Raw genomic sequence first — 25,794 nt, forward strand, 5'->3', positions numbered from 1 at the left:
AGAGACTTTGGGCCAGATCCACGTACATCGGCGCATATATCCGTCGGGCGTAGCGTATCTCTGATACACTACGCCGCCGTAACTTTTTTTTTTTGAATCCTCAAAGAATGCGCGCCGTAAGTTACGGTGGCGTAGTGTATCTTTGGCAGCGTAAGGGCACGCCATTCAAATGGATGTGATGGGGGCGTGTTTTATGTAAATATGTCTTGACCCAACGTAAATGACGTTTTTTTCAACTGCGCATGCGCCATCCGTGGGGGTATCCCAGTGCGCATGCTCGAAATTAAACCGGAACAAGCCAATGTTTACAACGGTGACGTCATTCTATGCAAAGCCATATTCGCGACCGACTTACGCAAACGACGTAACATTTTTAAAATTCGACCCGGGAACGACGGCCATACTTAACATAGGATACGCCTCATATAGCAGGGGTAACTATACGCCGGAAAAAGCCAAACGCAAACGACATAAAAAATGCGCCGGCCGGATGTACGTTCGTGGATCGCCGTATCTAGCTAATTTGCATACTCAACGCGGAATTCGATGGAAACGCCACCTAGCGGCCAGCGTAAATATAGACCTACAATCCGATGGCGTACTAAGATGTACGCCTGTCGGATCGATCCCTCATTCTGCCGTATCTTGTTTTGTGGATACAAAACAAAGATACGACGCAGGAACTTTGAAATTACGCGGCGTATCAATAGATACGCCGGCGTAATTCGTTTGTGGATCTGGTCCATTGTTAGAAGAAAGAATTGTATAAATACATATATGTATATGAGTTTAAATAGAAGTGTGATAGAAGCTTTATAAAAGATATCAAATTGTGATTATAAAAATATAAATTAACCTGTAACACATATTCATCAAACACATATCAAAATGATTCATATATCCACATTAATAGTCATATCAATTGATTGAGGGATATAACCTGTGCATGTTTAGAAAAACTGTTTTTAAAAGATATCTGTTTATAAAGGAATATAGGAGCATGTTATGTAGGATTCAAAAGTATACTAGTTGTATTTTATGAAATATAAAGTTACCAGAATATGTATATGTGTGCATATTTATATATCTATATATAGTCGCCCCAATAATATAAATATTAACGTATAGATAATCTCACAATAAAGGTGAGACACCTAGTGGTTGAAAGTGATATTACTTGAGGATCTCAGAGTCCAGGGAACAGTTAATCATTAAGTGGTCAGCCAATAGAAACCAGACACGTCTGGACAGTAACTCCCATTTCTGCAACCCACCTATGAGATAAGGCCACATATCGGCTGGGCAGAATAGAGTATAACTTTATATTCTTATTGTCCTGACGGGTATAAAAAAGGAGAAAATTAGATCAGAGAGAGATCGATCATTGGGGAGAATGAATTAAGGACTGAAGGATGACTCATGACTGACTCCGACGGGGAGGGGCACACTAGCACAATGCATGAGCACATATTCTTATCCCATGAAGATCCATAGAAAGACTGCAGCCATTTAGCTCTGGTAAGTTGCAAATAGGAAATAGCCATTTTGGAATGGGTAATTATGTAATTTTTGATTTTATCCTGAATGTTGAAGTATTGATGTTGTTCTCAAGAGTACAAAGTATTGAATATCTTGTAATTATGGTTTGTTCTCAGTAATCAATAACTGGTAGATTTTTCCCTATAGAGTACATTTTTCATTATATTTTTCCTTTTTACATAGTTCCAATTTTATTGACAAAACAAATGTCCAATGTATTTCACATTGTTAACCACTTACTTACCTGCAGTATAGTAACGGTTGGACATGTGAAATAGACGCTTTGTTTCATTGTCATTTACACAAAGTTATTGAAACCACATTGAGAACTTACTATGGCACAAATATCAGGTATACTGCATGCCCAATTTAGGGGGTATTTTATTGATTTTCAAGTCGTTCAAGTAGCGCAATTGGCATTTTAATTTCATGTAAATATTCATATTTTTGTCAACCAATAAATTAGCTATTTTGTATGATCATACGTCTCTGTGAATACGTTTCATATTATAGACTATGTCATATAGATTGACTTGTATTTTAAAATATCTTCATTAAAATATAATTCAAAATAAATTACTGTGCGGGTAAAAATGACCTTAAAAAGGCACAACATATTGTAGGTGTACAGATAGTATATTTGGTTGTTAAGGCTTGTACACACTATAAGAACGATTTTCGTATAGTGTGTACACAGCTTTCGACAGCCGATTCTGACTTTTCGTATGAAAATTTCCGAAGGGACAAACTCATACGGGAACAGAATGAACGATTTTTGTTTAACCTGTTTAGGACCAGCTGCCAGAGTTATACCGCGGCAGGTTGGCTCCCCTGGGCGAATAGCCGTAGCTGTACATCGGTTGCTTTAAGAGCTGAAGGGGGCGTGGGGGCCCACAGTGCGATGCCAGAGCCAATGCGCATGGCCGGTGGGCGCTGTATGTCTTTTCTGTACTCCCCTGCAGCTGGTGCAACACAGATCGTGTTCCATTAGCTGCTTCACTGAGCACTGAGCCCAGTGATTGACTGCACCAGACCAGGAAGTGATGTCATACATCTTGCTGCTTGGTTGAATCACTGGGAGGTCAGCATCCACCATAACCGCCCGCCAGGACATAGTGGATGCCGACAGCAGAGTCCAAGGCGTGGGGGTGTCACGTGGGGGTGGCACATTTCGCCGGTTGTGGAAGTAATCAAGTGAATAATTAACAGTTCAAGAAAAATTGTTTATTTTCCCACAGAGCTCATCTGTGCATGTGTGGAAAGGGGTGGGGCAATGTTAGTAATGCAATGATATCATTGTGTTTATGCGTGTGTTCCCTTGGTGAAGCGAAAGCAATATTATGGCAGGAAGAACTGTTCCCAATCACCAGAAAGCGACTGGAGGACAGAAGTGGCAAAGATAAATGGAGGCATAGGGAAGAGGGGTAGAACAGAGCACACTTTGGCTCTCTGGGTTGTAGAACGCTGGTAGAGGAGCTGCTCTGTCAACTTATTTTGGCAGATGGCATTGTAAAGTTTAGTGAAGGGAAAGCCTTGAGGGTGTGTGTGTGTTCTCCCTGTCCCATTGTATTGCCATTTTTCTTCTTCATGCCTTCTGTAATGTTATCATTCACTTGTGCTTCTGCTTGAAGTGTAAATTAGTGTTTTGTTTGTTGATTACCAATGACTGCTAAGATCACAGACATTTCTAAATACTGTTAAAAAGGGATCAAAGTCTTTGCCAAGTAACTATAGACCTGTTAGTTTAACTTCTATAGTTGGGAAGATACTGGAACGAATAATCAAAGACCACATGGATGAGTTCTTGCTGGAAAAAAACTATTTAAGCAACAGACAGCATGGATTCATGAAAGACAGAAGTTGTCAGACAAACCTGATTTCCTTTTATGAAGAGGTAAGTAAAACCCTGGACAGAGGAGTGGCTGTGGACGTGATATACTTGGATTTTGCAAAAGCGTTCGATACAGTTCCGCACACACGGCTCATGTGTAAGGTAAGGTCTTCAGGATTGGAAATATCAGTTTGTAAATGGATAGAAAACTGGCTAAAACAGAATTCAGAGAGTCGTGGTAAATGATTCTTACTCTGAATGGTCAAAGGTTATCAGTGGTGTACCCCAAGGTTCAGTGCTGGGACCCTTACTTTTTAATATCTTTATAAATGATATTGGGTCTGAGATCAAAAGTAACATTTCTGTCTTTGCAGATGACACCAAGCTATGCAGTGGAATAACGTCCTTACAGGATGTCTCCAATTTACAAGCCGACCTCAATGCTCTGTCTGATTGGGCGACTATGTGGCAGATAAGGTTTAATGTTGATAAATGTAAAGTTATGCACTTAGGGACTAAGAATATGCATGCATCATACATGCTAGGGGGAGTACAACTGGGGGAATCTGTAGTGGAGAAGGATCTTGGGGTTTTAGTTGATCATAAGCTCAATAATGGCATGCAATGCCAAGCTGCGGTTTCCAAAGTGAGCCTTTCCTTTCTTGTATTAAGAGAGGTATGGACTCCAGAGAGAGAGATATCATTTTCCCCCTGTACAAATCATTAGTAAGACCTCATCTGGAATATGCAGTTCAGTTTTGGGCCCCAGTTCTCAAAAAGGATATCGGAGAACTGGAGAAAGTGCAGAGAAGGGCAACCAAACTGATAAGAGGAATGGAAGACCTCAGCTATGAGAAAAGATTAGAGGAACTGAATTTATTCACTCTTGAGAAGAGGAGAATAAGGGGGGATATGATCAACATGTACAAATATATAAGGGGTCCATATAGTGAACTTGGTGTTGAGTTATTCACTTTATGGTCAACACTGAGGACAAGGGGGCACTCTTTACGTCTAGAGGAAAATAGATTTCATCTCCAAATACGGAAAGGTTTCTTCACAGTAAGAGCTGTGAAAATGTGTAACAGACTCCCTCCAGACGTGGTTCTGGCCAGCTCAGTAGATTGCTTTAAGAAAGGCCTGGATTCTTTCCTAAATGTACAGAATATAACTGAGTACTAACATTTATAGGTAAAGTTGATCCAGGGTAAATCCAATTGCCTCTCGGGGGATCAGGAAGGAATTTTTTTCCCCTGCTGTAGCAAATTGGATCATGCTCTGCTGGTTTTTTTTGCCTTCCTCTGGATTAACTGTGGGTATGGAGTTGGGTGTATGGGATTGTATTGTGTTTTTTATTTTGTTTGTTTATTTTTTTATTTTTTTGTGGTTGAACTGGATGGACTTGTGTCTTTTTTCAACCTGACTAACTATGTAACTATGTATATGAATACTTTTACACTGGCCCTGATGAAGTGGATACATTCTACTAAATGAATTGACCACTATATTTATGAAAAATAATGATTGTAACACCCAAATATACTATGCATTCACCTACAGTATATGGTGAAGCGGTATATATACAGGATATATACAGTCTGCACCAGATAAATGTTTTATAAATGTTTAGAGGAACCAATCTGGTTTATTGGCAAATAAAATTTCATGCATTTATCTCAGCAACTGGCAATCAATGAAAACACAAATGATTGCAGTAAATTGCTAGATAGATCTGTCAAGGCACAAAATAGCACTTCATGCTGGCATTTTATTGTTTTAATACATTTTATATGAAGATCCTGCTGGGTACTGTTTTATTATAAGTATTTATAGTTAATCAGATTACAGTTGTCAGTACTTTTACTAGCATGCAGAGTTAATTATCTCTGCATGATCAGAAATGGTAAATGGATGTTTTAGAAGTCTTGTTTTATTACTATTTGCAGAATTACAGAAGTGTTGGTTTCTGTGTCACTGTATGTTTTTATGTAAACTACAGTAAAACCTTGGTTTGAGAGTAACTTGGTTTGAGAGCGTTTTGCAAGACAAGCAAACATTTTTAATAAATTTTGCCTTGATATACAAGCGATGTCTTGATATAAGAGTAGCGTCATGTCATAACTGAATATAAAAAAGAAGAGAGGAGCCTCTAAGTGTAGCAATATGGTTACATTTAATGAAGGAACAACATTTAGCAACTTATTGCTACACTTAGAGGTGCCTCTTTTCTTTTTTATACTCTGTAACAAAAATGTTTTGATATACAAGTGCTTTGGATTACAAGCATGTTTCTGGAATGAATTATGCTCGCAAACCAAGGTTTTACTGTATTAGTATTCATGCTTTGATGTATGTTCCAGTTATACGATAGAACATTCTTTGTCAACCATGGATGTGTCAGGGCTGGGCTCAGTGCTCTCAGTGCTCAGGTTGTTCAGCTGTCGGTTAATTGCCAGCACCCATCTTTCCACAGTGGCTCACCTGGTGATCATTTCCTGCTCATGGAAATTCTTATTTTCCTTTACATTGGTGGTTGGTGGAAACAGAATTCCTTCCATTGGTGGTCCATTGAGAAATGCCCTTTTATATAGATGGGCAGTGTAGGACCCTTTACAGTAAGTGGAAGTGGAGAAATTGCTACTTAATTTGTTGGTCAGCGAAGAAATAGACCTATAAATTGGCAGTCAATGTAGTTGCCCCCCTTACACTGTTGGTCAGTACAACAGTGTCCCCTTACATTGATGGTGAGTGGAGAAATACTCCTTTAAATTGCTGGTCAGTGTGGTGTCCCCTTACATTGATGGCCATTGGTAAAAGGTCACTTCACTTTTTTGACCATTCAAGTGCCCTCCTACACTGGTGCTAAGTGGACACATACATTAAGGGTTAGTGATGAAAGATTCCCTTTAATTGGCAAACAGTGGGACAGGTGACTCCTTGGGTGAGTGTTCAGTGGGAGAAGAACTCTCTTACATTTGTGGTTAGCGTAAACAATGCCCTGTTACAATGTGGATCAATTGGAAGAATTCCCTAGTACATTGATGGACTCAGAGGAAAGAATGCAAACAGCTAAAAAAGATGATTGGTGTCAGTGGTTACTTACCAGTCAATTCATTACTATTGTTCTGAACAGACTAGTACCTGCAGTAGACTTCATTCATCTTTATAGAAAGATATTTTATAAGAAAGAATACATTATGGCTGACAATGGTCTCAAGTCTGTAGGCAGCTTGAGAAGTCATGGCCTCAGGCACTGTTATCTTTGTAGATGCAGCCCATAGGTGGAAGCCAGAGGGGTGGTTCCATGAGAACATTTAAATTCAAAGCAGTCTCCAGGGAAGCTTGACTTATTCTAAAGAATTTTTTACTGACTTTTTAGTTAATTATCTACGTTAGCCCAGTTATATAGTTTCTGTTAATTTGAACATATAGTTGCTTAGCAGCTGCATAGGCAAATATTTCAGTTGAACCAAGCTTAGCATGAAAGTCAGCTCAGCTACTGAATCAGGGATATTATTTTTTATACAGGACTTATAAAGGACAACAGTTTGCACAGAACTTTACAAAGTAAGGGGGGGCATCAAAGTTACAAGACAAAATAGTGAGAAGAAACATATTTGCAGGTAAGGGCAAGTGATACAAAAAGTAGAGGACGAGTTGTATAAGAATGTAAAATGTAATTTCTTATGTAGAGATAAATTGTGCTAACTTATATTTATATAAAAATTTTACCATGGCTGATCCTGTGAACTTGTTACTCAAAAAACAAAAAGTATGTACTTGTGTCTATGATTATTAATTAATGTGCAAACAATCAACAAATAGTGTGCAATAAATAACAATACAGTGCCCTTTGCCAAACTATAAGGCCCCATACACACAACTGTTTTCCTCGGCAGAATCCATCAAGAAACTTGGTGGGAGAGATTTTTTGCCGAGGAAACCGGTCGTGTGTACATTTTTCATCGAGGAAACTGTCAAGGAACTCATCGAGCCAAAAAGAGAGAATGTTCTCTATTTCCTCTACGGGAATGGAGAAAATTGGCTCGTCAAGTTTCTCGACAAGCCTAACAAGAACTCGACGAGAAAAACGATGTGTTTCGCCCGCCGAGTTCCTCGGTCGTGTGTACGAAGCCTAACATATGAATTTCTCAATCCATCAAAAAAATGTGAAATAAATACAAAAAGATTTCAAATATGCTACTATTACAATCCACAGATTGAATGTGCCCCAAGAAAGCAAGAACATTTTGTTATATAATAATAAAAAAAAAAAAAAATATATATATATATGTATATGTGCTAAGAAAGTCCTTAATAAATCATTTCTTGCAGTGATGCCCAGCTATGTTTCCTCCTTCACCGCAAATAGTGCCTACACCGTCACCGGATAAAATGGCCACTCACCAGATGGACCCAGAAATCTGCCTTTGGTTCATATGGATAACCACTCCCTCTCTCAGGTTTATCAGCAATCACTCCCAATGCTTTGGCTGTAGTCTCGTTCTATATCCACTCATGTAACATATAAAAGACTATCATGGTGTAGTATATAAAATAATTTATTATGATTAAAACATATATAGTTATCCCACTCACATGTATAAGTGCCTGGGAGCCGGCACTGAGCTAATCCAGCCGTAAATAGGAGTATACAAATGTACGAGTATGTCCTGGTCCGCACGTGTGATGCCTCACTTTGTCGCCTGCGTTCCTAGCCTCGTTATACTCAGACTGGACATGACGAGCTGGCAATGGTCACGCAGCCTCTATGCATTTTGCAACTTAATGCGTCATCAGGATGTCTAATGCCGCATACACACGATCGGACCATTTTCATCGGTTTACCGATGAAGCTGACTGAAGGTCAGTCGTGCCTACACATCATCGGTTAAAAAAACAGTTGTGTCATAACGCGGTGACGTAAAACACAACGACGTGCTGAAAAAAACGAAGTTCAATGCTTCCAAGCATGCGTCGACTTGATTCTGAGCATGCGTGGATTTTTAACCGATGGTTGTGCCTACTAACGATCGTTTTTTTCTATTAAATTTAAAACAAGATTGCTTTTTTTTAACCTATGGATAAATAACCGATGGGGCCCACACACGATCGGTTTGGTCTGATGAAAACGGTCCACCGATCGTGTGTACGCAGCATTAGATGTGAGTATTAAAGGAGGTGACAAGGAGAGCAGGAAGTCTTGGAAGGAGCAGAGAGTACAGTTTGGGTGATATTTTAGGATGAGGTCGTGATATAACAGGAGCACAGGGTTGTGGATGGATTTGTAATGGCCTGTGCGCACGATTGGAATTTCCGACGGGATAAAATCCGATGGAATTCCGTTCAAGCTGTCTTGCATACACACTGTCAGACCAAATTCCGACCAAAACGCGGTGATGTAAAACACCATGACAAGCCGAGAAAAATTAGGTTCAATGCTTCCGTGCATACGTCGACTTTATTCTGAGCATGCATGTTTTTTTTCTCCGTCTGAGTTTCACACAGACGATGTTCTGATTCTAAACTCTGATGGAAAAAAGTCCGATGGGGCCCACACACGGTCGGAATATCCGATGAAAAAATTCCATCTGACTTTTTTCATCGGAAATTCCGATCGTGTGTACAAGGCATAAGTGGTTGTTAATATTTAGAATTTTATTCATTGGTTAATCGGAAGCCAGTGGAGGGATTGGCAGAGAGGGCAGTAAGGTGGATGAGTCTGGCAACAGTATTCATGATAGACTGAAGGGGACCTTGAACCTGTGTAAAAGTAGGCAAATGAGGAGGAAGTGGCAATAGTTGAGAAAAGAGACAAGAACTTAGTGAATTTGTAGCTGGGTGATATAATTGTTTACAAAGGAGCATATTTTGGAAATGTTATGGAGGTTAAGGTGGCAAGATTTGGACAGCGATTGGATGTGGGGCTGAAAGAAGAAGTCAGAGTCCAGGATTACACCTAGTACCCTGGCGTGAGAGGAGGAGGAAACATGTAGAAAAAAATATTATGAGCTCAGGGGTGTGAAATCCATATTAATAAGTCAGTTGGTAAATTACTGATGCACAAGGAGACTGAAGGAGTGATCTGAGGAGTAGAGATCTACATCCCTGTGTCAAAAGATAGAAATAAACTTTGTTAAGTGAGATCAGATCATTTCTGTCACTGCCACAGGCAAGCATAATAAAGGATATTTAAGGTATCCCCTTGCTTCCTTCTAAAAAGGACCTGTTATTAAAAATGTTATAAAAAAATAAATTTGTAGAGTACTGGACAACATTTGTACTGTCTCTTACATAAATTATTTTTTGAATGTATACTTTCTATTCTTTGCTTATTGCAGACACAATAGTTTTAACTGTTTTTTTCTACTTTCTATCCAACTACAGCCAGACAATGGAAAATACATGTACCTCAGACATGCAGCTCTCTTTTAAAGCCATATCTATAAAAAATACAATAAGTGCATTATTCAGATCTTGTGCACACATGCGAAAATAATTATTTCCGCCAGCCTATTAGTTGCTACCTGAATGCATACCTTCATAATCACCGGTGAAGACTGTGTATATTTCAAATGCAATGATAGTCCCTCATTCAGCAGAAAGTAGATGACCTCCTTATTCCATTTTCTACAATTGTTTTATATTCTACAACATAGTTTTTTTTGGCAGTGGTAGCACAGCTGTACAGCTGAAGGGGATTCCATTGTGTATGCCATATGAAAACAGTGAAATAAAGATATATTACTATGTTTTAAGGACCATAATTCTTTTTGGAATTTGCACAAACGTTACCGCTATTAAAGGTTTGAACACCATGGTAGGATGTTAATATGTAACAATGCTAGAGTGGCTAGACTCCCGCTCCGAAGTAGAAGAATATTGACTTCAAAGGTTTGAACATACGTACATAATATTTTATAGCATGCATTTTTTTTTTGTGTGACTATTGCATGTTGATTCAGTTAAATATAAGGATTTATCAATGTATGAAATTATTAGTGTGGTTTTTGGAATCTTTATGGATTATTTTTCTTGATGGTTATATATTTATTTAATTATCTAAAGTTATATTTGACTCTGGATGTAACTTAATACCTGGTAACAGATTTTTCCCTTTGCCTGTTAGAAGATATTTTGTGGCTCTTGTTATAGAAGCTTTGCAATTTTAAATCTCTCTCTAGAAATAATTATGGATCCTATATCCCTCTATTTATATGTGTAAATACAGTTTATTTATGCTTTCCGGGGGATATTTGCAGAAGTTTTGTTTTTCATTTAGTGTTTTCCAAAAAAAAAATTCTCCCTTTCTATGTATTTGATTGGTGTGTATTTTTATTTTACCTTTTTCCCTGTCTGCAGAAAATATAAAATAATTATACTAATAAAGATTTGTTTTGGCGCAAGAAGAGGACCAGGATAGTTTAAAGAAACTTTTGCAATTTTCAGAGGTATTTTAATCCAATTGCAAAAAAAGAATTGTCCCTTTCCCTATTGAATATTTTCCCCAGAATGTCAGTGGAATTAAAGCTTTCAGTTTCATCCACTCCTATTTGCGATCATGCATTTATTGAGCATTGTGAGAATAATTTGGAGCATAGTCGAATGTGCATCATATTAATCAAAATTATTGTTTTGATAGGTGAAATTACTGTTTTAATCTTTACCCCTAGAATCCCTTTAATTATTTTGCTGCTGGACCATTTTGTTTTTGTATGTTTTACACACATGCTTAATGGTACCTACAACTCCCAAAACAATATATATTCTCTAAAAGCAGAGGAACGGTGCGCTAAATGATGCCAGTTGAAAACCTTTTTTTGCCCATATTTGCACACTAAATCTAAATGTTCAGAAAGCAAGACATTTAGGATTATTGTAATGCACAGAAACAGAAAACCTACTAGAATCCTCTTTTTTTATATTAAAGATGATACTGCAGATACCAGATATGTTAAACCGCAAAATGCTTGCATTCTAGAATCAATTCCAGAAAACTACAGTACAATACCCAAAATTGTACACTTTAAAATTCTTTACAGCTCATCCCGTTGGGAAATCTTTCAAAGGGGACACATGTTCCAGTGACAACTAATGCCTTGTACACACAATGGAATTTCTGATGAAAAAAGTCAGACAGAATTTTTTCATCGAATAATCCAACCGTGTATGTGCCCCATTGGATTTTTTCCATCGGAAATTCCGACGGAATTAGAAAGAGAACATTTTTCTGGCTCCACACATAGTTTTAAGAAATCTTCCTGGGATTTAGGCATTGTTCCACAAATATATATTTTTGTTAAGCTGTTATAGACCAAATATATTGTACTTTCCAAACATTATATGTGCATTATATGTAAGGTAGGATACAAATTTACTAATGTCTCAATGTAGCATTGTTCTGTTTGTATACATTTAAAATAAAGAAACAAGCTTGCACTCCTGTTTTTCAAAAGGAATAAACATCAAATAAAATTACATTGACAACTGCCAGATACTGTTATAACAGTTTACAGTTGTGTGCAGTAATGAAAGCAGTGGCTTGGTGTGACATTTCAAGAAATAAAGACCCATGCTAAAACGTCTTACTAAAAAATATTAAATAGATTTTTTGGACCTAGTTAGATTTTTTTTTGTAGTAAAGGAGGGAAAAACAGAAAGCGCCACCTGATTGTAGTATTAGTGTAAACAATTTAATTGTCAAGATACAAAACACTAACAAGATACAGGCTTAAAAAATGCTCATCTGTAGTGGGGTTACACTCAGGTCTCTCCTCACACTGTATACACAGGCTCTAGTGGTGAAGGGAGGTCTGTAGTCTGTCCTATGGCCACCAGGAACTCCAACGAAACCAGCGAGGAACACACGGAAATTACATCATGGGAAAGGGGGGAGACAGCCCAGAAAACTGCACAGGGTTCGCTATGCAACAATGTTCATTTTTAGAATCTGATCCTAATGGTCACACATCTCTGAGTTTTGTACCAGCAAATGGAGTGTTATTATACAGTAGAGAGATAGAAAATTCCTGGCTCTTAAAGAGAATAATTTGTATAATTTTAGATAGAATTTTTAATGGGAGTGATTAATTTACTTTAACCATCTGATGCACTTTGAGTATTCTGATGCACAAATTGCAGGGTCTGCATCCCTTTAGAAGGGATTAACCCTAAGAAAGTGTCTCACTAAAAATCGAATTTTAGGGGGGCGTGGCCAGCACAGCATGTGAACAGACGCTGGTTCACAGAGCTCCGCACTGATCCTGCAATTATCCGGTTTCCGGCACCTCAAGCACCCGGATTTTTTCACCCTGGACGGTAGGGGAACCTTCCCCCAGCACCCTGCACTGATCGGCTAACTCCCGGAGGGCATGATGACCCGGGGACAGAGGCAAGACGGTCCGAGGCTGGAAATCCAAGATGGCGCCGCCCCGCCATCAGCCCAGAGAGCGCGCGGAGGGGACAGGGGGAAAGAGACTGTGAGTAAAACCCCAAAAAAGACCAAGGAGGGCTCCGGTGACCCCCCCAAAGATATGAGGTACTATGCCCAAAAATTAACAGGGAAACCCCCGGGAACGAGCGTGCAGCCCATGGATGATTGTGCCCCACACAGTGACACTGAGATGGAGGAGGGAGAGAATGTACAGGGAGCAGGGGCCATCTTGGATCATACTGAGAGCAGCACGGGGCTGCAGTGGGATACTGAGGAGCCTGAAGTGGAGGGGGGAGACCAGCCCACACTTGCTGCTATACTAAAGGCAGTGAATAAATGTACAGCCTCTGTAAATGGACTGCGGCTCAGATTTGGAAGGTTGGAGGAGGAGGTAGGCCTGATCAGACATGACATACAGAAAATGAGGGAGAGGACCACGGCTGTGGAGGGGAGGATCAGTGACCTGGAAGACAGAATGCCCCCATTGATTAGGGAAGCCCAGAACACCTCGAGACTGGCCAGAGCGGTTGATATGCGCGCAGAAGATTTTGAGAACCGTCTCAGACGCAATAATGTCCGCATAGTCGGATTGCCAGAAAAGGTGGAGGGCCGTGACCCCACACAGTTTGTGGAGCAATGGATGGCCGAGGTGTTCGGCAAGGATTCTTTTACTCACCTGTATGCGGTTGAGAGAGCCCACAGGGTGCCAACTAGGCCTCTCCCGCCGGGCAACCCCCCCCGCCCGATCCTGGCCCGCCTGCTGAATTACAGGGACAGAGAAATTATACTGCGGCTGGCTAGGGAAAAGAAGAATGTCCAGTTTAACGGTACCCGGGTCTCATTCTATCCGGACTTCTCTGCGGCGGTGCAGAAGAGCCGTGCCCGGTTCACAGAAATAAAGAAACGCCTGCAGAAGGTGCAGGCCCCATACGCCATGCTATACCCTGCGAGACTCCGAGACATTTTGAATGGCCAGGCTCAATTTTTTGAACACCCTGCTGACGCCTCGGACTGGCTGGATGCTAACGAAGGGACACTACGACAGGCTAGGAGGCCCCCTGCGGAAGAGGACTGACATTCGCTCTCATTAGCACATGATTCACCAGCGTTGCCCCTTGGATGAGGGACCTGCCGGAAACACCCAACATCCTTTTTTCTGTTGCTCTGAAATGCGAGTTCGGAAACACTGTTATTGCTGCACCCAGTACTGAGGAGAGCAGTGGCGGCGGCCACTGGTGCTGCTTACCTGGAAGGTTACAGGGACCTGTTGTCCCACGGTTTTAGGGGCTGCCCGTTGGCACCCCACAGTTTGAGTTTGCAAAGGCCCTGGGAGCAGGGGGGCACGCACCCTTTCCAGGCGGCTGGCCTGCAGCGGAAGAAATTTGCGAAGTGCCCTGATGCACGGCTGTGTATCTTTGCTCTCTACGTTGCTTCAAATTACTCCAGAGCTTTTCTTGACTTATTTTCACTTTTCTCTTTTGTTTCTCATGGGAGGTCAAGCCTTTCCCTCTACACCTGGCATGTCAGCCTGTTTCCATTGCCAGCCCGGAGGGGCGACCCATCTTTTGCTAATAAGGGGGTGGTGGGTGGTGGAAGTGTTGGAGTTTTTACCCAGTCCGGTGACATGCAACGACCCCCCTGATGGCGAAGGTAACTGTATTATCATGGAATGTTAGGGGACTGCAAGACCCGCTGAAAAGAACTATGGTCTCGTCCTTGATGAGAAAACAGCTGCCTGCTATTTGTGCCCTTCAGGAGACTCATCTGACCCCTGACTCTGTGTCCTGCATGGGATACCGGTGGGTGGGGAGGGCGTATCACTCCACTCACACCTCGTACTCTAGGGGGGTGAGTGTGCTGATACATAGCTCATTGGACTATGAGGAACTGCAGGCTGATGTTGATGCTGATGGTCGCTACGTTTTTCTTCTGTGCAAGTTGTTTGATTTCAAATGTATTCTTGCTTTTGTGTATGTACCCCCCCCTTATAACAACCAGGTACTGAGGGCTCTGGTTCAGTTCCAGGTGGGATTCCCGGAGGTGCCATTGTTTGCCTTCGGGGATTTCAACTGTTACATGGACCCTCTGGTGGATAAACATCCACCGGGCGGGGACGGGAGGGGGACCCGACGGACGGCTCTTAGGAAATTGGCGGAGGAGGTGGGGTGGGGGGACCCCTGGAGAGCTAGACACCCTGGGGACAAACAATTTTCATGTTTTTCTAAAACTTATTCATCCCTGTCTAGGATTGATTTATGTCTGTGCTCACACACTGCAGAGAAGTATATTTCAGAAATGAGGTACGGTTTAAGAAGTGTATCCGATCACTCCCCGTTGATAGTGTCCCTGGAGGTGCGTCCCCCTTCGACGGTGGCCAAGGCCCCGTGGAAGTTGAATGCCTTCTGGCTGAGCCTTTTTCCATCACACGAACACATTGAGGCCCGCATTGAGGAATACTGGCGTTTACATGCGGACACTGATGATGTGGCGGTCACTTGGGAGGCCTTCAAGGCTGTCCTGAGGGGCTTGTTTATCACTGAGATCCAGGCCGTTAAGGGGAGGACAAATGCACTTAGGGAAGGGGTAGAACGGATGGCGGAAAACCTTGAGGCCAAATTTATTACAGACCCTTCGGACTCAAACAGGGAGGCGTGGTTGTCGGCGCAGGATGCCCTGTACCGGGTCACGACCTCGGGTGCAGAGAGGAAGCGTTTTTTCCAAAAGGCAGCTTACTATGAGGAGGGTGAACACACGGGCCGTATGTTAGCCACCATTGCCCATGCCCAGCAGATGTCTCCCTCCATAGGAGCGCTACGCGCCTCCGGTGGGGGGGTGACGAACTCCCCGGACCAGGTCCTGGGGGAGCTGGTCGGGTTTTACTCCTCCCTCTATGAGTCCAGGGGTACATACTCCTTGGACTCGTTGGGGGAATATCTGGAGCCTGTCCTGCTGCCGCAACTATCGACCTCTGATAGGGAGATGTTGGAGGCACCTCTGACTCTGGGCGAATTGCAGATGGCGACTAGCCTATTCCCTAATTCAAAGGCCCCTGGAGACGATGGCCTCCCTGCGGAGGTATACAAACAATACGGGGAACTGATGCTCCCACACCTCTTGAGGGTATTTAACGCCGCAAGGGAGGTGGGCACTCTCCCCAAGTCAATGACCAGAGCAAACATTGTCTTGATCCTTAAACCCGACAAAGACCCGCTTGACCCGGGATCCTACAGACCGATTTCCCTATTACAGAACGATGTAAAGATTCTCGCCAAGGTCCTGACGGTCAGGCTGAATGGTGCCATTTCCAATATTATTCATTCTGACCAGTCGGGGTTTATGCCGCAGAAATCGACGGCGATAAACTTGAGGAGACTCTTTCTCAATATGCAATCTCAGGCGGATAACATGGGAGACAGAGCCTTACTATCTCTTGACGCACACAAAGCGTTTGATAGCGTTGAATGGGAGTATCTTTGGGCGGTGATGTGAAAATTTGGGTTTGGAGAGGGCTTCATTTCCTGGGTCCGACTCCTATACTCTTCCCCGGTGGCGGCGATAAGGGAGGGTGGTAGGGTGTCGCGCGCTTTCGACTTGCACAGGGGCACGAGGCAGGGGTGCCCATTGTCGCCTCTCCTCTTTGCCCTGGCCATTGAACCTCTTGCGGTCATGATTCGGGCGGACCCTTTGATTCAGGGATTCCACTTTGGAGACCTGCACGAGAAAATTATGATGTATGCCGACGATACCATGCTGCTTCTAGGGGACACGGCCGGGTCGTTGACGGAGGCCATGACGGTGGTCCGACGGTTCGGCGTTTACTCTGGCCTGACTATTAACTGGACTAAGTCCTCCTTGCTACTGCTTGATCGACGACCTCTCCCGCCCGTGAATACTATACAAGATATCCCGGTCTCTGAATCTTTTCGGTACCTGGGTATCCAAGTTACGGCATGCCCACTAGATTACATTAAACTCAACCTTACCCCGTTGATTAATCGCTGTAGGGACCGGGTCAAGGTCTGGAGCAAACTTAAACTGACGTTGGTTGGGAGGGTGAATCTAATAAAAATGATTCTTATGCCACAATTGCTATACATATTGCATAACTCCCCGATGGTCATCCCTCTGAAAAAATTTAGAATTATTAATTCCCTCTTCCGCTCTTTAATTTGGTTAGCAAAGCCTCCCAGGGTCAAATTGGAACAACTGCAATGTCCAAAGGAGGCCGGCGGATTGGCATTGCCCAACCCCTGGCTCTATTATTTAGCCTCCCAGGCGCAGCATATTGCGAGAGTGTCTGCCCCCCAACGGGACCTCCAGCTGAACCTGAAGGATTCTTCGGTTCACCTGCTCAGGTTCACGACCGGAGCGGAAGTGGTAGAGGGACTGGAAGCATTGCAGTATGCGAAATCCAACAGACGGTTTCCCACATATGTCCTCATGCAAAAGGTCTGGAACAAGATCAGGATGATGCAAGGCGTGACAGGGTTCACAAAATATAGCCCCATATGGGACAACCTACACTACCGAGAGATAGCTAAGATACCGTACGGATCGAGATGGAAAAGGCATGGCATATTCACTATGTCACACATAGTTAGGGCGGGCAGGCTGAGACCTTTTGCAGAACTCAGGGCGGACTTTCAACTCCCTGCGTCCATGCAATTTTATTACCTACAACTTAAACATGCATTCGATGCACAGCAGGAGGATGACATATGGGCATTGAATGTAGCCCCGGTATTCAATTACTTATTAGACGTGTCCACATACAAGGGTTTTATATCCAACTGCTACGCTATGCTGCTAAACCTCTTCCTACCGGGTGCCCCGCATAAGGCGGTGGCGCAGTGGGAACGGGATGTGGGTGCGTTTGAGGATGAGCAGTGGGAAGAGGCCTTGCAGGCGATTCCCGCCTGCTCCCTGAACGTGGCACATAGACTATCACAACTTTACATCCTTCTACGGGTACACTATACGCCGGCCCGGCTGGCGCGGATGGGACTGGGGGTGGACCCCTGCTGTACTAGATGCTGCAGGGACCATGGTGACCTCATTCACCTTCTGTGGCGATGCCCGAAGCTCCACTTGTACTGGTCAGGGGTGGTGGATTCGATTAATAAGGCCTTTCAGGCTCAGGTCCCTTTGGATCCCAAGGTGTGTCTTCTGGGGATCACGGAGGGTATCCTGGTAGAGGCTATCCCTAGACAGGCCATAGGCAGGGCTCTGTTCCAGGCCCGCCTGATGATTCTAAGACACTGGAAGGATACTGAACCGCCAACAGTGCAGGAATGGATTACACAAATGGGGGTCACTCTTAGATTGGAGAAGGTGGTATATCAGAAACGGGGGTCGAGCAGTAAATATGAAAAGTTATGGGCTAAGTGGCTGGATGTTCCTGGGTTGGCCCCAATAGACTTGGTGTATGACAGGTTATTTTAAGGCCTCTGCCAGCTGGGTAGGGGACGTCATTACGGGCCTCGGAAGGGGTAGGGAGGGAGTTGTTTCCAGGAAATCTTACAAGGTGTTGGGGATTTGACTGTAATGCACTGTTTTGTTTTTATGTGTACTCTCCCATGTAACTTTCAAAAAAGCTCTGGAGAATGTAAACTGTATTCATTTTATACAAGCTCAATAAAAAACCTTTGTTTGAGAAAAAAAAAATCGAATTTTACTTACAGAGTATGCCTAAAACCTGACTTGTATCTTAAAGAGTCTTTAAGATGTATCTTAAAGAGTTCTTCACCCAAGCAGGAAATTACATTGCTGGGGCTTTCTGTATGCCCACTGTGTATATAGAGCCTCCAGGTTTCCATATTGCAATGAATTTTACAGAAAATTATAGCAGCTGCAGACAGAAACGGAAAGGTGATTTTTAATAACTTCAAACTACAATATGGCTTGTGTAGCAATTGTATATGCTATATTATTTTTTTAATTGCTATATTTTTTCCATGAAAGTGAGATTACCCTTTAATCAAATAAATTGTGAACATGAAGCTAAATATGCAATTTACTGGTCCCTTCCCTTTCTGATGGAACATGAGTGAGTTATCGGTAATACGTGTTTGAGCTTTGGGGTGCACGCCCTAATGCCATAGGCTGTGCACACTTATGTATAACAGTATGCTCAGTTCATATCTTGCCTCTCCCTATTAGAATGTAAGCTCTCACAGGCTTGGCCCTCTTAACAATGTTCTATTGAATTGTATTGTAACTGTACTGTCTCCCCCTATATTGTAAAGTGCTGCACAAACCTTTGGCTCTATATAAATCTTGTATAATAATAATAATCATAACAATAACAACATCAGGTATAATAATTCATTAAAATTAGCAGGTTGGTAGACTAATTATTGTTTTTTGTTTCCTGTTTCTTGTTATATATCATCAAACACAAGTACATAGCTCCCAACTGTCCCTGATTTCGAGGGACTGTCCCTCATTTGGAACAATGTCCCTCTGTCCCTCATTCCTCCTCATGTGTCCCTCATTTTGGTCTGATCTACATAGTTGTATATAAAATGCACATTTTATCTATCAAAAAGTGTTTCCCAGTGCTAAACTTTTCATCCAGTGTCTTAATTGCTGCATCTGCAAATTCCAAAAGCCAATATAAAGGAATAGAAGTGTTAAAAAAAACACATGTGGGTTTAAGCAATCAATTATTTTGTACAATTCTCCTTTAAGAGGGCGTGTCCTATGCCTACATACTTTTTCTAATAGGTGTCCCTCATTCCCATCTCAAAAAGTTGGGAGGTATGCATGTACGTTATATTTTTATGTTACAACGGCTTCTGAAGCTGGTATTTTACCTGCTATTATCTAACCATTGAGTTACAACGACTACACAGAAAACTCTTTTCATGAGATGTAAACAGGCATTTGGTGGTCACCAAGGAGTTAACCTATATAACCATACTTTGTAAAGTCAAAAATATTATTTAATATAGACTACATGTCATAAATTTCACTTTCCCTTTTTTCCTGGCTACAAATAGGATTACCACAGATTGAAGGGCTGAGAAGGCAGTATGTAAGTCTCAGCAACCACATCAATGGCAGTATCAAAATCACAGATCTATGGCTTCTGCATAGTAATTCCATAGAAGACCAGGTTATGGCACCAGTTTGTCCCATCAAATTATATGCTAGTTGTTTTCTCATGTAGTAGTATTATAGTACCACTGCACTTTTGTTTCCACTCTATTTCAAGGCTGTCGTTTTAAAGCAATTCAGTACATTTTAGGGTGGTGATGTAAATATGAAGGTTTATAGAATACTTCCTATACTAGTATTTAGTACAAAGACATGCTTTCTTTCTAGCCTACAAAACTAGCATTGATTGTTGTTGTATGATCTGTGACAATTAATGCAATCTTCTGGCTGGTTAGTGTAAGGGGGCAATACATATTGTATATACTGTACAGTTGAGTGTATAGTATGCAGTATTATATGTAGACATATAATGCACAGAAGAGTGTGTAGATCAGGGGTGTCAAACTCAATTTCATCGTGGGCGGCATCAGCATTATGATTGACCTCAAAAGGTCCGGTTGTATCTGTGAGATTAGATGTCCAGCGCATCCCCTTCCCTTTACATTAGATGTCAAGAGCCACCCCACCATCAGAAATTGAGTCCCCCACTCTCCCTTACATCACAGAGCACCCCCTTAACTTATGCTGCTGCTGGGAAGAAGCTGGATGCATTGCTTGAAAGCAGAAAGTAAGGGTCTGGAGGACCAGAGGAGGGCTGGAGCTCTCCTGTAGCTGCAGGAGAGGTGCGAGGGCCACATAAAATGGCCTGGAGGGCCAGATTCGGCCCGTGGGCCATGTGTTGGACACCTGTGGTGTAGATAGATCCATAAATAACTATGTAGCACTACCTATAGGGTATCCGCTGATTTTTGTTTTTTATTTCTATGCACAACTGAAGATGACACACCTCGCTCACCCATCACATCCTGACACACCTTGAAGTAATTCAAAGAATTTATAAGGCCAAGCATATTCTAAAAGAAGAAAGGATTAGCATGTGTTCTTATACAAACAATCGATAAGGCAATAATGTTACTCTAAGGCCTCGTACACACGACCGAACATGTCTGCTGAAACTGGTCCGCAGACCAGTTTCAGCGGACATGTTCAGTCGTCTGCACGTCCGACCGGACAATTTTCCGGCGGATCGGACAGGTTTCCAGCGGACAAATGTTTCTTAGCATGCTAAGAAACATGTCCGCTGGAAGCCTGTCCGTCGGACATGTTCGGTCGTCTGTACGACTTACCGGACATGTCCGCTCGGCCAAAAGCCCTCGCATGCGTCGAAGTGATTCGACGCATGCGTGGAAGCATTGACCTTCCGGGTTTACGCACGTCGCCGCGTCATCGTGGCGGCGACGGCGCGACCACGTCACCGCGTATCCTGTCCGTGGGGATTTTGGTTTGATGGTGTGTACAACCATCAGACCAAAATCCGGCAGCGGACATGTCCGATGAAAACGGTCCGGCGGACCGTTTTCATCGGACAGTCCGTCCGTGTGTACGAGGCCTTAGAGATATGCTTAAAAACCTGCAGTATTTTTCCTAACAGTGATTAACAGAACTGAACTACATTTACCTAGCATCAATATATAAAGACAGACATGTGTGGAGTAAATAATATGAGGGGTGTGTAAAAAATGATGTACAGTGCAGTGTACAAAATCAAAGGGTATGGAGTACATAATATATAGTGCAGTGTACAGAGTAGAACAGTGTGAAATATATAATGTATGATACATTGTACGGAGTGGAGCAATGTGGAGTAAATAATGTATGCCATAGTATAGTGTATGCCATGAGCGTAGTGTTATACAGTACAGAAAATGCAGTGTTCAGTATAAAATACATATACAATGTACTAGTATGAATATATTCTTACATATTTTTCATGATGTACTATTTCATATGATACAGTGCATGAAGAAGTATTCACACCCCCTGAAATTTTGCACATTTTGTTATTTTACAAACAAAAACATAAATGCATGTATATACATTTTAAATGCATGAATAATAAAGCTGTCTGACTAAAAGAAAAACAAATCCCAACATATAACATGCCAAGTCCAAAATGCAGTGTAACATGCACTTATATGCAAATGATAATAGTGAAAAAATATATAGGGAAAAAAGCATATACAGTGCCTCAAAAAAGTATTCATACCCCTTGACATTTTCCACATTTTGTCATATTACAACCAAAAACATAAATATATTTTATTGGGATTTTATGTGACAGACCAACGCAAAGTGGCACATAATTGAATAAAATAAAAATAAAGATGTGAAAAGTGTGGCGTGCATTTGTATTCAGCCCCCCTGAGTCAATACTTTGTAGAACCACATTTTGCGGCAATTACAGCTGCAAGTCTTTTTGGGTATGTCTCTACCAGCTTTGAACATCAAGAGAGTGACATTTTTGCCCATTTTTCTTTTGTCAGATTAGACGGAGAGCATCTGTAAACAGCAATGTTCAAGTCTTGCCACAGATTCTCAGTTGGATTTAGGTCTGGACTTTGACTGGGCCACTCTGAAGCCTCGTACACACGACCGAGGAACTCGACGGGCGAAACACAAAGTTTTCCCCGTCGAGTTCCTTGTAAGTCTGTCGAGGAACTCGACAAGGCAAGTTTCTCCATTCCCGTCGAGAAAAAAGAAGACATGCTCTCTTTTTGGCTCGACGGGATCCTCGACAGTTTCCTCGTCGAAAAATGTACACACGACCGGTTTCCTCGGCAAAAAAAAAAAATCCCAGCAAGTTTCTTGTTGGTTTTTGCCGAGAAACTCGGTCGTGTATACGAGGCCTAACACATGAATATAATTTGATCTAAACCATTACATTGTAGCTCTGACTGTGTTTTTAGGGTCGTTGTAGTGCTGAAAGGTGAACCTCTGTCCCAGTCTCTTTTTCAGACTCTAACAGGTTTTCTTCTAAGATTTCCCTGTATTTAGTTCCCTCCATCTTCAACTTCATCAACTCTGACCAGCTTCCCTATCCCTGCTGAAGAAAAGCATCCCCACAACATGATGCTGCCACCATCATGTTTCACGGTGGGGATGGTGTGTTCAGAGTGATGTGCAGTGTTAGTTTTCCGTCACACATAGCGTTTTGCTTTTAGGTCAAAAAGTTCAAACTTGGTCTCATCTGACCAGAACACCTTCTTCCACATATTTGCTGTGTACCCCACATGGCTTTTCGCAAACTGCAAAAGGAACTTCTTATGACTTTCCTTCAACAACGGCTTTCTTTTTTCCACTCTTCCATAAAGGACAGATTTGTGATGTTGTCCTGTGGAATGATTCTCCCACCTGAGCTGTGAATCTCTGCAGAGTTACCATGGGCCTCTTGGCTGCTTTTCTGATTAATGCTCTCCTTGCCCGGCCTGCCAGTTTAGGAGGACAGCCATGTCTTGGTAGGTTTGAAGTTGTGCCATATTATTTCCATTTTCGGATGATGGATTGAATAGTGGTTTGTGAGATGTTCAAAGCTTGGGATGTTTTTTATAACCTAACCCGGCTTTAAACTTCTCTACAACTTTATCCCTGACCTGTCTGGTGTGTTCCTTGGCTTTCACGATGCTGTTTGTTCACTAAGGTTCTCTAACAAACCTCAGAGGGTTTCACAGAACATTTGTATTTATACTGAGATTAAATTACACACAGGTGGACTCCATTTACTAATTAGTCGACTTTTGAAGGCAATTGGTTCCATTCGATTTTAGTTAGGAGTATCAGAGTAAAGAGGGATGAATATAAATGCAAACCACACTTTCTTTATCGTACATCACGGGACACAGAGCAGCATAGCCATTACATATGGGTTATATAGTGTACCTTCAGGTGATGGACACTGGCACTCTCCGACAGGAAGTTCCCTCCCTATATAACCCCCACCCATAGTGGGAGTACCTCAGTTTTTTCGCCAGTGTCTTAGGTGTTGGTGCACGTTGAAGGTTGTGCCTGCAGTTTGTCCTTGGGACCAGGGCCAGCCGACCGGATCCGTCCAAGGTGCTTCATAGCCAAAGTGGACGGTACCCGGGCCCCAATTCGTGGATGGGGTTTTGCCTATAATGCCTCTCCTTGGAGGGCTGGACTCTGGGTTCCAGGACTGGGTTTTTTAACCTATGGATACCTGCTGCCAGTAGTGCTGTATAGGTCCAGGTGTGTGGTGTTCCTGACTTGGACCCCGGTCCCTGAAGGTCTATGACCATACCCACGGTGAAGGGGGAAGATTGGGCCTCTTGCATGAGCAATACCCTGCGGCGTGGAAAGGTAAGCGGGGGGCCTACGGAACTTGGTTTGTCAGTGGGCTCCCCACAGGGGACTCTGGGGGAAAGCCTTTTTTATGCCTCTGTGCATGGGCTAAAGAGAAACCACAAAGTCTGCATGACTGGATGGCTCAAACACCCAGGTATACTGTTCCTCTGGCTGGGCTAATAGACTGCTGCTGCTACAAGGTGTTTTTGCTCCATGAAAATGTAAAGGGGAGCATGTCAGGTTTAAAATACTTACTTCCTGATGTCTGTGTGTCTCCAGCAGCTCCCGGGCTCCTCTCCCCACATGGCTTCTGCTTCCTGCTTCCTGCAGAGCGGCGTCGGGAGCGCGCGCGCGTGCGCGCGCACTGTTATAGGCGCCGACGCTGCGTGGAGGGGGCGGGGGACGCCCAGGGAGTTCCCTCCCCTCTGTACATCAGAGGGAAAACTCTATTTAGCCTGTCAGTTTGCTGAAGGCTGTGAAGGGACACGGAGCAGCGATGCTGAGCTGAGCAGGATAGGTTTGCCTATGTTATGCTGACACAGTGACACCTAGTGGCCGTTTTTTTGTACACACCTTGCTAAAGAGCTGTTTAAGCTCATATTTTCTCTGTAAAGCCGGTGTACTAAGTAGCAGTCAGAGTACTTTTAATTTTGGTACTCTCTTAGCCCAGCATTAAGGGAAGCAATATTAGGATATGATTAAGCCCTTGGGGCTCAATATTGCTATCTCTTGTTAGGTTTTGGGAAGTTTAGTTTCTGTCTAACATTACCCTAGCCTAATTTTCTTCCTCATTTATTTAAATGTGTGTTTTTCTCCAGCTATTACAGTTAGTTGTATATTAGCGGAGTATCTCAGATTTGTTTATTATGGCTCCTAAGGGTGCAGGGAACGCTAAAAATGCTAAAGGTGTTAAAAAGCCGAAGGGTTCCCCATCGGGCTCGGAGGATATTTCCCAGAATCCACCTGCCCCTACCTCCCCGGAGGATCCGGAGGTTTCTGCCCTGGGTGAGCCATCGGGGTTGCTAGGTGCTATGGCGGGCCCTATTCAACCAACTCCTTCCTATGTCACGGAAGAGATGTTAGCCTCCACCTTGGGTGGATTTGAAAAAAGGATGGCCGCTTTTATTACGGCCTCTTTATCCGGGAAGAAGCGGGCTAGGTCCCCGTCTCCCAGGTTTGAATCTCCTGAGGAAGATGTCCTTTCCACTGAGGAATTGGAAGATACAGGAGACCAGGCTGAGGATCACCTGGACCATTTAGGTTCTGAAGATTCTACTATAGAAGAACCTTTTTCAGCTTCTCACGCAGAAAAATTATGGGTTCAGTCCTTAACGGATATGGTGCGGTCAGCTTTTAAAATGCCTTTGCCTCAGCCTCTGGCTTCCGCTGTGTCCTCATTGGGCTCCCTAAAAGCGCCCCAAGCCAACCTGGTGTTTCCAGTCCATCCTTTGTTAAAGGACCTGATATTTCAAGACTGGGTTAAGCCAGACAGGATTTTTTTGCCTCCTGAAAGGTTCGCAGTTATGTACCCTTTAGAGGAGGAGTTTTCGAAAAAATGGGCTGTCCCCACTGTTGACGCAGCCATATCATGTGTCAATAAAGCTTTAACGTGTCCAGTGGACAATATTCACATGTTCAAAGATCCTGTGGATAAAAGGCTTGAGACCTTACTGAAGGCATCCTTTGCCACAGC

The sequence above is a fragment of the Rana temporaria genome, chromosome 4 (assembly GCF_905171775.1).
Source record: "Rana temporaria chromosome 4, aRanTem1.1, whole genome shotgun sequence".
Lineage (NCBI taxonomy): Eukaryota > Metazoa > Chordata > Amphibia > Anura > Ranidae > Rana > Rana temporaria.